At 53.7% G+C, this 11088-nt stretch overlaps 1 long non-coding RNA gene across 1 annotated transcript; it reads right to left on the reverse strand.

Annotated features, from left to right (window-relative positions):
- Positions 1 to 4398: 4398 nt before the first annotated feature.
- LOC143268344 (uncharacterized) lies at positions 4399 to 10427 on the reverse strand. Its single transcript, XR_013044198.1, has 3 exons — positions 10219 to 10427; positions 5058 to 5276; positions 4399 to 4592 (listed from the first exon to the last, which is right to left on the reverse strand). It is a non-coding gene; the product is annotated as an uncharacterized LOC143268344 (long non-coding RNA).
- Between the last annotated feature and the right edge of the window lie 661 nt (positions 10428 to 11088).

The following is an 11088-nucleotide window of genomic DNA, read 5'->3' on the forward strand; positions in this document are numbered from 1 at the left end:
TTCATTTATTTGTGTGTGTGTTGCAAGAGCACACCTGTGGAACTCAAGAGGACAATTTGTGGGAGTAAACCTCTCCTTTCACCAAGTGGATCTGCAGGATGGAACTCAGGTTATCAAGCTTGGTGGCAAGCGTGCCCATCTCCTTGGGCCTCTGATTGTGTGTGTGTGTAACATGCTGTATAGACCAGACTGGCTTTGAACTCATCAATGTCTGCCTGCTTCTGCCTCCAGTGCTGGGCTACTGGAGTGCCTCACTACAGTAATTTTTATTTAGAGCCAAGCTGTCACCACATAGGCCTGGCCGACCTGAAACTCTGTTTCCCGAGTGTTTGGATTAATGGCAGAAATCACCATACCAGCTAATTTTATCTTTTAAAGATTTGTTGCTTTTTATGTGCATGCGGGCTGATTTGCCTGCATATACAGCTACGCACCACTTTGTTGTCTGGTGCCCGCTAAGACTGAACAGAAGGGAGCCTTGGATCCCCTGAAACTAGTAGCAGATGGTGGTAAGGTGCTGGGAATTGAACTCGGGTCCTCTGCATAGCAAAAAGTGCTCTTAACCACGGAGCCACCTTCCTTCAGATCGTTGTTCTTTCCTTTTTAGAGCATTTCTGTAAGCGAGGGTTGATTGACCCTCAACTCCTGACCCTCTCGCCTGCACTGCCCGAAAGAACACGAACAGGTTTTATGGTTAAAACTCTTTAAAATGGCTTGTCACCCCCTTCCGTGCAATGTCTCTTTAACAGGAAGTTTATTATTTTTCTAAAAGGCATTCCCAGTCTGAAACAGCACCTTGCAAAGGGCAGGGTCAGTTTGGTAGCCGCGATGCGTTTGCCTTATCCATGGAAAACTCTCACAGCTCGGTGTAGGCACTTCTGGATTCAAACTACCATCTTGGAAGTCAAGGGGACAGCGAGGGGTAGCGGATTAGGAAAGAGAGAAGCACGGGCCGCTCCCCGGGCGATCGCGTCCCCGAGGCTGGAGGACGTTCCCAGCCGAGGCACTGCGCGCGGCAGAGGATGCAGGCGTCCCGTCCTGCTCTCCGCGCCTGCGCCCGGCGCCCCCGAAGCGTTCCGCGAGGCCGTTAGACCGGGGAAAGGCGGGGAAAGGAAAGGAAGGGAAGGGAGCGTAGGGAGGGGCCAAGCTCGCGGTTCCGGCGAGCCCGGCTCCCGCGCCGCGAATCCGCTCCAGGTCGCTCACGGCCTGAGTCCGCTCCGCAGACCCGCGCCCGCGCTCCGCGCTTTCCCTGCAGCCCTTTGTGTCCCAGCGCGCCTCTGGGAACGCGGGAACGCGCGCCGCGGAGGGCGCCTGCGCAGAGGAGGGCACGCCCCACACGGGCGCCTGCGCGAAGGGAGGGGGCGTGCCGCCCGCGCGCCTGCGCAGGAACCGGCGCGCCTCGCCCATAGCGGAGACTGGGCGCCCCTCTCTCCGCTCCGCCCCTGCCCGCCATTTCGCGCTCCGCCGCCTTGCCCGGGCCCATGTGCGCGGCCTCCGTGTGATGGACGCCCGGAAGCCGCGACAACAAAGGCCGGAGGGTTGGGGCTGCGCGGGCCGCGGGTCGCGGGCCGTACCGGGACACGGTCGCCTGTGTCCTCCGGGCTGGGCCTGCGGCCAGCCGGGGCGTGCACGGCCCGGTGTGTGCGGGGCCCTGGCGCGTGCCCTTGTCGTGCGCGTCCACGCTCAGTGGCCTGCACGCTCCTGACCTGCACACGCGAAGTCGTGTTTGCCCTCTTTTGGGTGTCGGGACTCGGGGGTTTCTGCTTACCGTGGGCATTAGTTTGGAGGGTGTCAGTGTGTCTACCCTTGTGTTTGCACCGCCTGGCCGTCTGTAGATATCGGCGTGCAGGTCTGGACTCCAGAACCCGATGTTTGTGAGACTTGGGGAGCTGCCCAGACTCACCAATACAAACCCTGCCGACATACCCGTTTGTAGCACAGAATCCATCGTTCCTAACGAGTTTATATGCAAACCTAATCACCTGCCTCCTGTATCCCCTGCGATTTTTTGAGACGGGGTCTCTACATAGCCCTGGCTGGCCTCTTAACTCAATAGTGACCACCTACCTCTGTCACACAAGCCCTGAATTAAGGGTGTGTACCACCACTCCCTTTCTGCTTTTTTCTTTTTAATATTTAAGTTTCTCTTTTGGGCAAAGCCTTTGTACAAGGAGCATACAGGGACTTGGAGAGTGGCTCATGGGTAAATAGGCAATTAAAGGTGTCATAATGTCCCTGTGAAGGAGGTGGGCTCCCTTATAAGTTCAAAAAAAGTGTCCTGGAGGAAGATGTGATTGAGATCAGTGTTTCCTGGCCTCACCCTGTCCTCCCGGCAGGAGGGAGGACTTCTCTCCCAATGTTTAGTTAGATTGCAGTAATCTAATGGGAGTCCCAGCAGAGGGAACAGTAATGGAGAGGAGGCTTTGTGGAGAAAGGAGGCCTGTTCGTGGCATCCCAAGAGGAGAAGCCTCGGGAGGTCAACTTAGATTGAGTTCATCCAGATAAGCATCCCTCTGGAGGAGCGGTAGCGCTGGGCTCTTGAGATGCAACATACCTCTGGCTTCCTCGGTACTCTGTTCTCCTGGATTCCAGCCCCATTCTGCATTTAAGGAGCTGTGTTCTCTTAAAAATAAGCTCACAGGCAGCCCTAGTCTTTATGGAACCAAGAATGACACAGAATTTGTGATCATCCTGTCTCTGTTCCCCAAGTGCTAAATTACACCACACCCAGGAAACAGTCCAAAATATACCTAACAATAGATAGCATAAGAAGAGAATGTGAAGAGGTGGGTGTGGGTGTGGTGGCGCAGGCCTTTAATCCTAGCACTTGGGAGGCAGAGGCAGGAGGATCTCTGTCCGATTTTTGTTTTGTTTTTTGAGGCTTTTTTTTTTGAAACGGTTTCTCTGTGTATCTTTGCACCTTTCCTGGAACTCACTCTGTAGCCCAGGCTGGCCTAGAACTCACAGAGATCCGCCTGCCTCTGCCTCCCAAGTGCTGGGATTAAAGGTGTGTGCCACCACCGGCCAACCTGGTTTTTGTTTTTTAATTACATTTATTTATTTATTGTGTGTCCGTGTGGAATTCACCAGAGCTTGCTGTTGGTTCTCCATCTGTCTGGTAGGGCAGATTGAATTTAGATGGTCAGCCATGGACGCAGGTTACCCCACGAGCCGTCTCTCAGGGGTTTCTTTTTTTCCCTCTCCATCTCACCTTACTGAATGATCTTTTTCTGTTACCAAGGTGTTTTGTTTTGTTTTTGTCCTTTTTCAAATCACCTTGTAGCCTAGACTGTTCTGGAACTTACCATGTAACTGGCCTTGAACTCTTGATTCTCCTGCCTTAGCTTTCTATGTGCCGAGGCCTCAGGTATAAGCCAGCTCTCCTGTCTGAGACAACGTGGCCCAAGGTCTGTTCTGACACAGGATTTCACTGTTTCCCACAGAGGCTAGAGTGATCCATCAGAACCTTCCCTCCAAGGGCCTGTCTCCGTTTCTGTACTGACCTTTGACATCCTGAATGAAAACATGGAGGGGTGGGCTGGACGCACCCCTTTAATCCCTGCGTTTGGGAGGCAGAGGCAGGTGGATCTCTTGAGGCCAGCCTGGGCTACAGAGTGAGTTGTAGGACAACCAGGGCTATACTGAGAAACTCTGTCTCAACAAAACCAAAAGATAAAAAACAAACCCAGCACCCCAGAGGCAGAGACAAGCAGATGTCTAGTTTCCAGCCGAGGCTGTATATTGAGAAAACAAACAATGGATGGGTGGAGCATGAACGTTGGGCGTGTCCCTTTCCCATAAAGAGAGTGACTTGGTGCAACACAGACTGAACTCCTGGTTTCTCACGGTTGCCCCACGTCTGGCCATGCTCCACAGCTTATGTTGTGGGGTAGAGAAGTTGACTGTACTCCTAGGGCACCCGTTGGGAGGTGATAGTGTGAGGAAGTTACCACCACAGCTGGCCCTCAGGTGGGCGTGGCCTACTGAGCGGTCGTCTCAGTACATCTGGGCAGCTCTGGGAGCTGAGTACTGCCAGTCTGGCATCCTTCCAGCTGCCCTTGACCCCCATGTCACTCAGGCACCAATCGGGCACAGGCTGGAGCCCCAGAAAGCCAAGCATGAAGCCTGACTTAAAAGTCCAGTGGGAAAGTCGGTTATGGTGACACACACCTTTAATGGCAGCGCTTGGAAGGCAGAGGCAGGTGGATCTCTGTGAGTTTCAGGTCAGCCTGGTCTGACCCCAAACATAGCAAGTTTCAGGACAGCCAAGAGTACAAAATAAGGCCACATAAGTAAATAAAATAAACATAAAAGACTAAATAGTATTTTCATTTATTTTATTTATTTATTTATTTATTTATTTATTTATTTATTTATTTATTTATTAAAAGGCCAGTGAGAAGTAGGTTAGGACTCATTCCCCTCTCCCTGCCTCAAGTCACAAAATTAGGTTTCATGCTTTCCTTAAAAGCCTGGGTTATGTTACTCTCTGTGGGCTCCCTGCAGCTCTGTAGGCCTCTCCAGCTTCCACAGCGGCTGCCTGGGGCTGGGGTCCATGCCCAGGAAACCCCTGGCAGGAGTTTCTCTGGCCCCTAGAAGTAAACCACAGAGACCTAGAAGGTGCCATGCTGGCTGCTATTAACGTCCACATGTAAGGAAGAAAGGGTCCCGGCAGTGAGACTGTTTACAGAAAAGTGAATGCTGCCTTGTGCCTGCAGACTTCCTGAGGGTTCTGTGGTCGAGAGAGAGAGAGAGAGAGAGAGAGAGAGAGAGAGAGAGAGAGAGAGAGAGAGAGAGAGAGAGAGAGAAATAATTTAATGGAAAACTCCCGGAAGGAAGGCAGCCTGAGGGAGACCGGCCTCCTCACCCACCAGAAGGCAGCTTATGAAATAGTTCCCTAAGCTGTAACTAGGAGTAGGGTGCATCATTGACAACTGAGAAATAAACCATCCCTCTGGGCTCTGGAGGCTGCACTGTGGCTGGATGGGGGGTTGCCTTAGGGAACAGTCTTCCTGTCACCCTTCAGATAACTGCTTTGGCAACTCAAGAGTTCTGACCTGGGGTGGTTGCTTGGGGGTCCCTGGCCCTTGGACCAGGAAGCTTATTCCCAAGCAATTTTGCGATGAATGTGAGCTGTGGGGGAGGTTTTCTGAGAGTTGGCTCTACAGAAGCAACTGGAGGATCACCACACAGGCTTCTGTTCTGCCTTCCTGAGGCTGGGCTGACCTTCCTATCCAGGCATCTGGGTGACTCCTCCTCGGTCCAGCCTCCTTGGCCTAGAGGGAGGGAGAGAGGGAGTAGTCAGCCCGCCGTCCAGCGGCTGCTAGCCAGGGACACAAACATTTCCTTTTGTGGTGCCTTGGAGAGCCGGGCTGCACCCAGGGGCCTGAGAAGGACTATACAGCTCATACCCTGGATGGTTGTAGTGACCTTGGCTCACGGAAACAGTGGCCCTGCCCACCAGGCCCTCATCCCTGTCTGCAGAGGAAGGCCTAGCCTTCCTTTTGTTTTAGAGCCCTCACAGGTGGTCCCAGGAGGAAGTGGTCACTGCTTGGCTGGGAGGCCCACTTTCCCCTGTGGTGGTGGGAGTGTCCCTGAGGCTGCGGGTCAGCCTGACACCACAGGCTGTGCAGAGGGCAAAGACCGGGGATGGGCTGCTGGGCCCCTTACTCCCCAGCCCTACGGCACCAGACACAGCACAGCACCCTCCTTTTCAAGAGCCTTGGAAGGCATTTTGGCCACTGCGGAGATACAAGGTGTCTCTTGAGCGGGCAGCCCTGGGAGAGGAAGTTGGGGCTGCGTGAATGGAAATGTGGTTTCTGTTCCAGGTTTGCTGAAGCTCCAATCCTCAGCTGCGTCATACAAAGTCCGAGCCTGGCAGGACTGCCACCCCTCAGGGAGGGACTGTCCATGCAGGCTCCCTGTGTCTGCCCTGGGCATAGGAGAGTGGCCCCCAGTGGTCCAGAGCCCACTGCGGGTCCTGCTACTCAGATCTTCCTCCGTCTTCCATCTCACGTCCTGGTATTTACTGTGCCCTCCCCACCAACTGCCAAGGCCAGCGTCTCACTGGCCAGTATAGCCATTTCAGCACAATGTTCAGATCCACAAGTTACCGAGGGTTGTTGTTTGTTTTTTTTTTTTCCTGGTCTGGAACTCCTATTTAGACCAGGCTGGCCTTGAACTTACAAAGATCCGCCTGTCTCACCTTCCATCCCCAGCACTGAAACTAAAGTCTTGCTCAACTACACCTGGCTTTTAAATTTTTTATTTATCATCTGGCGGTGGTGGGGTACACCTTTAATCCCAGCACTCAGGAGGCAGAGGCAGGACAATCCCCGAGTTTGAGGTCTACAGAGTGAGTTCCAGGACAGCGAGGGCTACACAGAGAAACCCTGTCTCAAAAACAAACAAACAAACAAAAACCATTTATTTGAGATCGGATCCCATATACCCCAGCCCAGTCCGGCCTCTTATTCACTGTCTAGTTGAGGGTGAGTTTGAACTTTTCATCTCCCTGTGTCTACCTCTCAGGTGCTGAGGTGACAGTTTGCCACCATGCCTAATGTGATGCTGCCTTGAAACCCATAGACTGTTGCATGCTAGGTAAGCAAGCACTCAACCAGCTGGGCTACATCTGCATCCTGGTGTTTTATTTCTTTGTGGGGGAGGGGCAGGGCATGGTAGGGGAGTCTGTTTTGGCACAGAACCCATGGCCTTGTACATGCTAGGCTGTCAATTATACTGGCACTAAGCTGTATGCCCAGCCCTCCCCCTAAGATGCTTTTTAAGCAGGGCTTTTAGGAGGAGCTTAGCCCCTGAGCATTTCCACCTGGTCTGATCTCAGGGAGCAGTGTTTGAAACTGCAGCAGAAACATGATCCGGGTCCAGGAAGCTTTGCCCTCCATCCTGCCAGGCTGCTGCCTAAGCTGCCAGGCTCTGGCTGGCCCTCCCCACCAACACCCCAGGGATTCCCATCCCTTCTGCTTTCCCTTAGACACTGATCTTACTCCTTGACTGAAAAGTCACTACTGCCTGAGCTTTCCCTGGGCCTAGCCCAGCTGGTGGCATCCAAATCCGTGAGAATGGACAAGACCAGCAGGTTGAGAGTCCCACGTTTGCGGGGCACTATGTCAGATCTCAAACTGAGGTGCCCATTTTACACAAAAAAGTGGACCTGGCTTCCAGGTTCTCCCAGCATCTCTCAGAGTCGTCTCGGCTGGCATACCCCGACTCGGAACTCTGCAGCCCAGAGATTGGGCTGACCCTTCCAGCTTCGCTGCCTTGTATATCCTCGACCATTTTTTTTTTTTTTAATTTTAAATCTCTTTTCTGGACCACCAGCTGTCACAGAGGCTGTGGTAGATCTGAGCAAGGTTCTCAGTTGTGTCCTGAGCGACGCAGAAGTGAAGTGGGGAGCCCTGTGCTGTGCCCCCACAGCCTGCCCCCCCACCAGGCTCATTCTCGGCACTGCATGTGGTTATTTTGGCCGTAGTGGTCACAGCTGCAGCTTTAACTGACAGTTTCTTCCAATTTTTTTTCTTCTAAGATTTTTATTTTTATGTGTATATGTATTTTTTTTAATTTTATTTTTATTTCACATGCATTGGTGTTTGATCTGTGTGTATGTCTATTTGAGGGAGTCAGATCTCCTGGAACTTGCTTTAGAGTCGGTTGTGAGCTGCCATGTGGGTGCTGGGAATTGAACCAGGGTCATTCAGGAGCGTGGTCAATGACCACTGACCCATCTCTCCAGCCCCATGTATGTGTATTTTTATCAGTTTATGGGTATGCAGGTGCCCTCAGAGGTCGGAGGGTTTAGGAAACCCTGGAACTGGAGTTACAGGTAGTTTTGAGTCACCAGGAATAAGGAACTGAACCCAGGTCCTCTGCGTGAGCAGTGAGCGCTCTTGAACTTGAGCCTCCTCTGCAGCCCTTGTCTATATATGTGGCCCTGGCTGGCCCGAGTAGACCAAGCTGGCCTTGAACTCAGCGATCTGCTGGCCTTGCCTTTTGAGTGCTGGCATTTAAGCTGTGTATCACTACACCTCACCACCATCCTTGTTTGTTTGTTTGTTTGTTTGTTTGAGACAGGCTTTCATATAGCTCAGACTGACCTCAAACTTGCTTGTTATCTAGTGGAGGATGGCCTTGAACCCCAGACCCACCTGCTTCTATCTCTTAGGTGCTGGAGCTATAGGTATTCAATAGCATACCCTGTGAACTTTCAGTCTCAACCAAGGTGTGTCCTAGGAGGGTTCATGATGTCTGGGCCAACCTAGGAGGCCTGGAATGAGGAGTGGGCAGCCCCCGACTTTTCTGGGTGGACCCTTTAAAGGAGCTAAGATTCTAGTTGAGGGCAAAGAAAGCCAGAGTATGCTGTTGCTTAACCTCAGCAAGAAAGACCTAGCTTAAGGGTTCTTCCCTCTTCCCAAGCTATGACCCATAATTGGATAATCAGTAGGTACCTGGCCTTGGTTGTTGGAGGCACCTTAGGGTACCAGGCCTTTCAGAGCAGTGGTTACCCTCCCACCTAGTTGCACAGGTTTGGTGTAGCTGTGAATACATGGCTCCAGGTTACTGTTTGTTGATTGACTCCTGAAGGCTAGGAGGAGAGGAACAGCCCCCACCAGTGATCTGTAAAGATCACACATGGCCTGGGATTCTTGTTCCTCTGCAGTTTGGAGTTAGTTCAATTCATATGTCTCTCTCTTGCTCATAGCTGGTAGTTCAGACCCTAAAGTTTTCTTGAACAGACTCAAGAGACCCACAGGATGACTTGAATTTGCAGACCAAGGACAGGAGGAGAAAGTCTTCCCGGGAGGGACCTGCAACCTCTGGCCAGAGAAGCTGTCCTCCTTGGAAAGCATTAAACCTCAGGCCAGGCCTGGTATAAGTGGGAGCCTCGGGCAGGGTCCTCGGGGGAGGGTGTCACAGGGTGTGGAGGTGGGGGGCTGGGAGAGTAGAACATCACTGACTGCCATGGTAAGATCGTTGTGACAGCAGAAACGAACGAGTCAGTGCAGGGCAGTGGAGAAGGCGCTGGAGAGAGGTCCCAGGAGGACAGCTCTCCCGATTCCTAGGCTCCCTTCAGTGCTCCTGTGGGCCAAAGTCTGCCCTGGGGGACGGTGGCTGGTCCACTCCAGTTCTGGGAAGACACCAACTCAACCCCCACACTGATGGCCACCGTGTTACCTAAAGCAGAGCCCACACCTGGGTGACAGGCTTCCTTCCGTTCCATCCCCGGTCCCTGGCTCGGGAGACAGGTTCCCTCTGCTGTCTCCACCCAGCTTCTGCTTGCCCAGGGAACCACATGCAGCTCAGAGGACTCTGGATTCTTTCTGACTCCCCAACACGTGCACTCCCAAGAGGGAGGCCACCTGAGTTCTGAAAGGGCCCGTATGGGCTCCCAAGGTCAAAGTTGAGGTCAGGCTGTCTGGGTGACCTCAGGCAATTCCTGTGCTGATGGGTCCCAGCTTTGATAGTTAGTCTGTGACTTTCCCATTCTGAAAGAGCAGGCTGTCTGAGCTGGCCTGGGAGGGAATGTCAAGCCGAGAGCCCGGCTGTGAAATGCTAATGCAGCCTCATATGTAAATCAGTGTGGGCTCTTTTCTGACAATGTGCAGCCACACCCCGAAGCCCAAACAAGTGCCCAGTGACCTGACCCCAGTGTCCTCCGACGGGAGTGGGCTGGGCACCTGGAGGGGAACCGTGGCGCTGACCTTCAGGTCACTGAAGTCCACACGGGTCCTATGCCATCCTACAGACTGCCATCCTTGGCAGTCTCCCAGAGCCTGAGAGAATGCGAGCCTGAGAGTCTGGGGTGTAGCTGGCTCTGTGGGTAGGGAGCCGGCTAGCACCCTCTCTAAAGAGAACATAGATTCAGGCAGGGTAGGTCCATAGGGCTCCCCGCCCCCAATACCCTGGATGGTAGGGGGCCAAGCTCAGGACTCTCTCAAAGACGCCAGACAGAACACCAGCGCTGTAGGCCCTGGGGAGCCCCAGATGTTTTCTCTTTCAGCTCACTGCTTCCTAAAGGGTTAGTGGGAAGATGGGGGTGGGGTGGGGATGGAGCAAGGGGCTCCCCTGGGGTTTACTGTGGAGCAGCCAGGGAAGCCATCTGCTGCCCCGGCTTCAGGGGCACACTGGGCCAGGCGAGGGGCTCCCAAGTGCCAGCCAACACAGCCACTTTGTTCTGTGCTTGAAGAGGTCGCTCCTTACCAAGCCGATGGAGGAGGCTTCAGACCTCCTGTGCAAAGGAGACTCCAGTTCCAAGGCAGATGGGAAGAAGGGGGGACCCCAGCTCCCTCTGCCTGTTAGAAGGAACCCAGGACACTCCGTCCCCGAACCACCACGGAGGTCCCCTCCACAGTCTACCACTCGGGGGAGTCTGTGCCTGCAGACAGGTCTCAGCACCCCCCGTGGAGAAGGCAGTTGTAACACCCCCCCACCCCCCCACCCCCGTGGAGAAGGCAGTTTGTAACACACACCCCCACAAAACCCCCACACCCTCCCTCCGTGGAGAAGGCAGTTGTAACACACCCCTCCCACCCCCCCCACCCCCCCACCCCTCCGTGGAGAAGGCAGTTGTAACACACCCCTCCCACCCCCCCACCCCACCCCACCCCACCCGTGGAGAAGGCAGTCCTAACACACCCCTCCCAGCAGGGCTGCGGCTGTGGAGCCTGGCTCCGCCCTCTACCATCCCCACTCAAGGGCAACTGACTCTATCCTCCAGGCTGGCTGCAGCCAGCCAGGTCCCTCTTTTGTTGAGTAATATGAGGTGCCACCCACTCCTCTTAGCACCTTTCCTCTTAGCCACCCCTCGAAGGGGACGTCCAGCCACAATCGCTACTTCTTGCTCTCCATTCTTGGGACACCTGAGTTTTTTTTTTAAGTGTGCATTGGTGCTTTGCCTGCATGTATGTCTCTGTGAGGGTGTCAGGTCCCCTGGAACTGGAGTTACAGATGGTTGTGAGCTGCCATGTAGGTACTGGGAATCGAACCCAGGTCCTCTGGAAGAGCAGTCAGTGCTCTTAACCACTGAACCATCTCTCCAGGCCTTTTTTGTGTTTTGAGACAGGGTCTCAT

This window comes from Peromyscus maniculatus, chromosome 13, assembly GCF_049852395.1.
Source record: "Peromyscus maniculatus bairdii isolate BWxNUB_F1_BW_parent chromosome 13, HU_Pman_BW_mat_3.1, whole genome shotgun sequence".
Taxonomy (NCBI): Eukaryota; Metazoa; Chordata; class Mammalia; order Rodentia; family Cricetidae; genus Peromyscus; species Peromyscus maniculatus.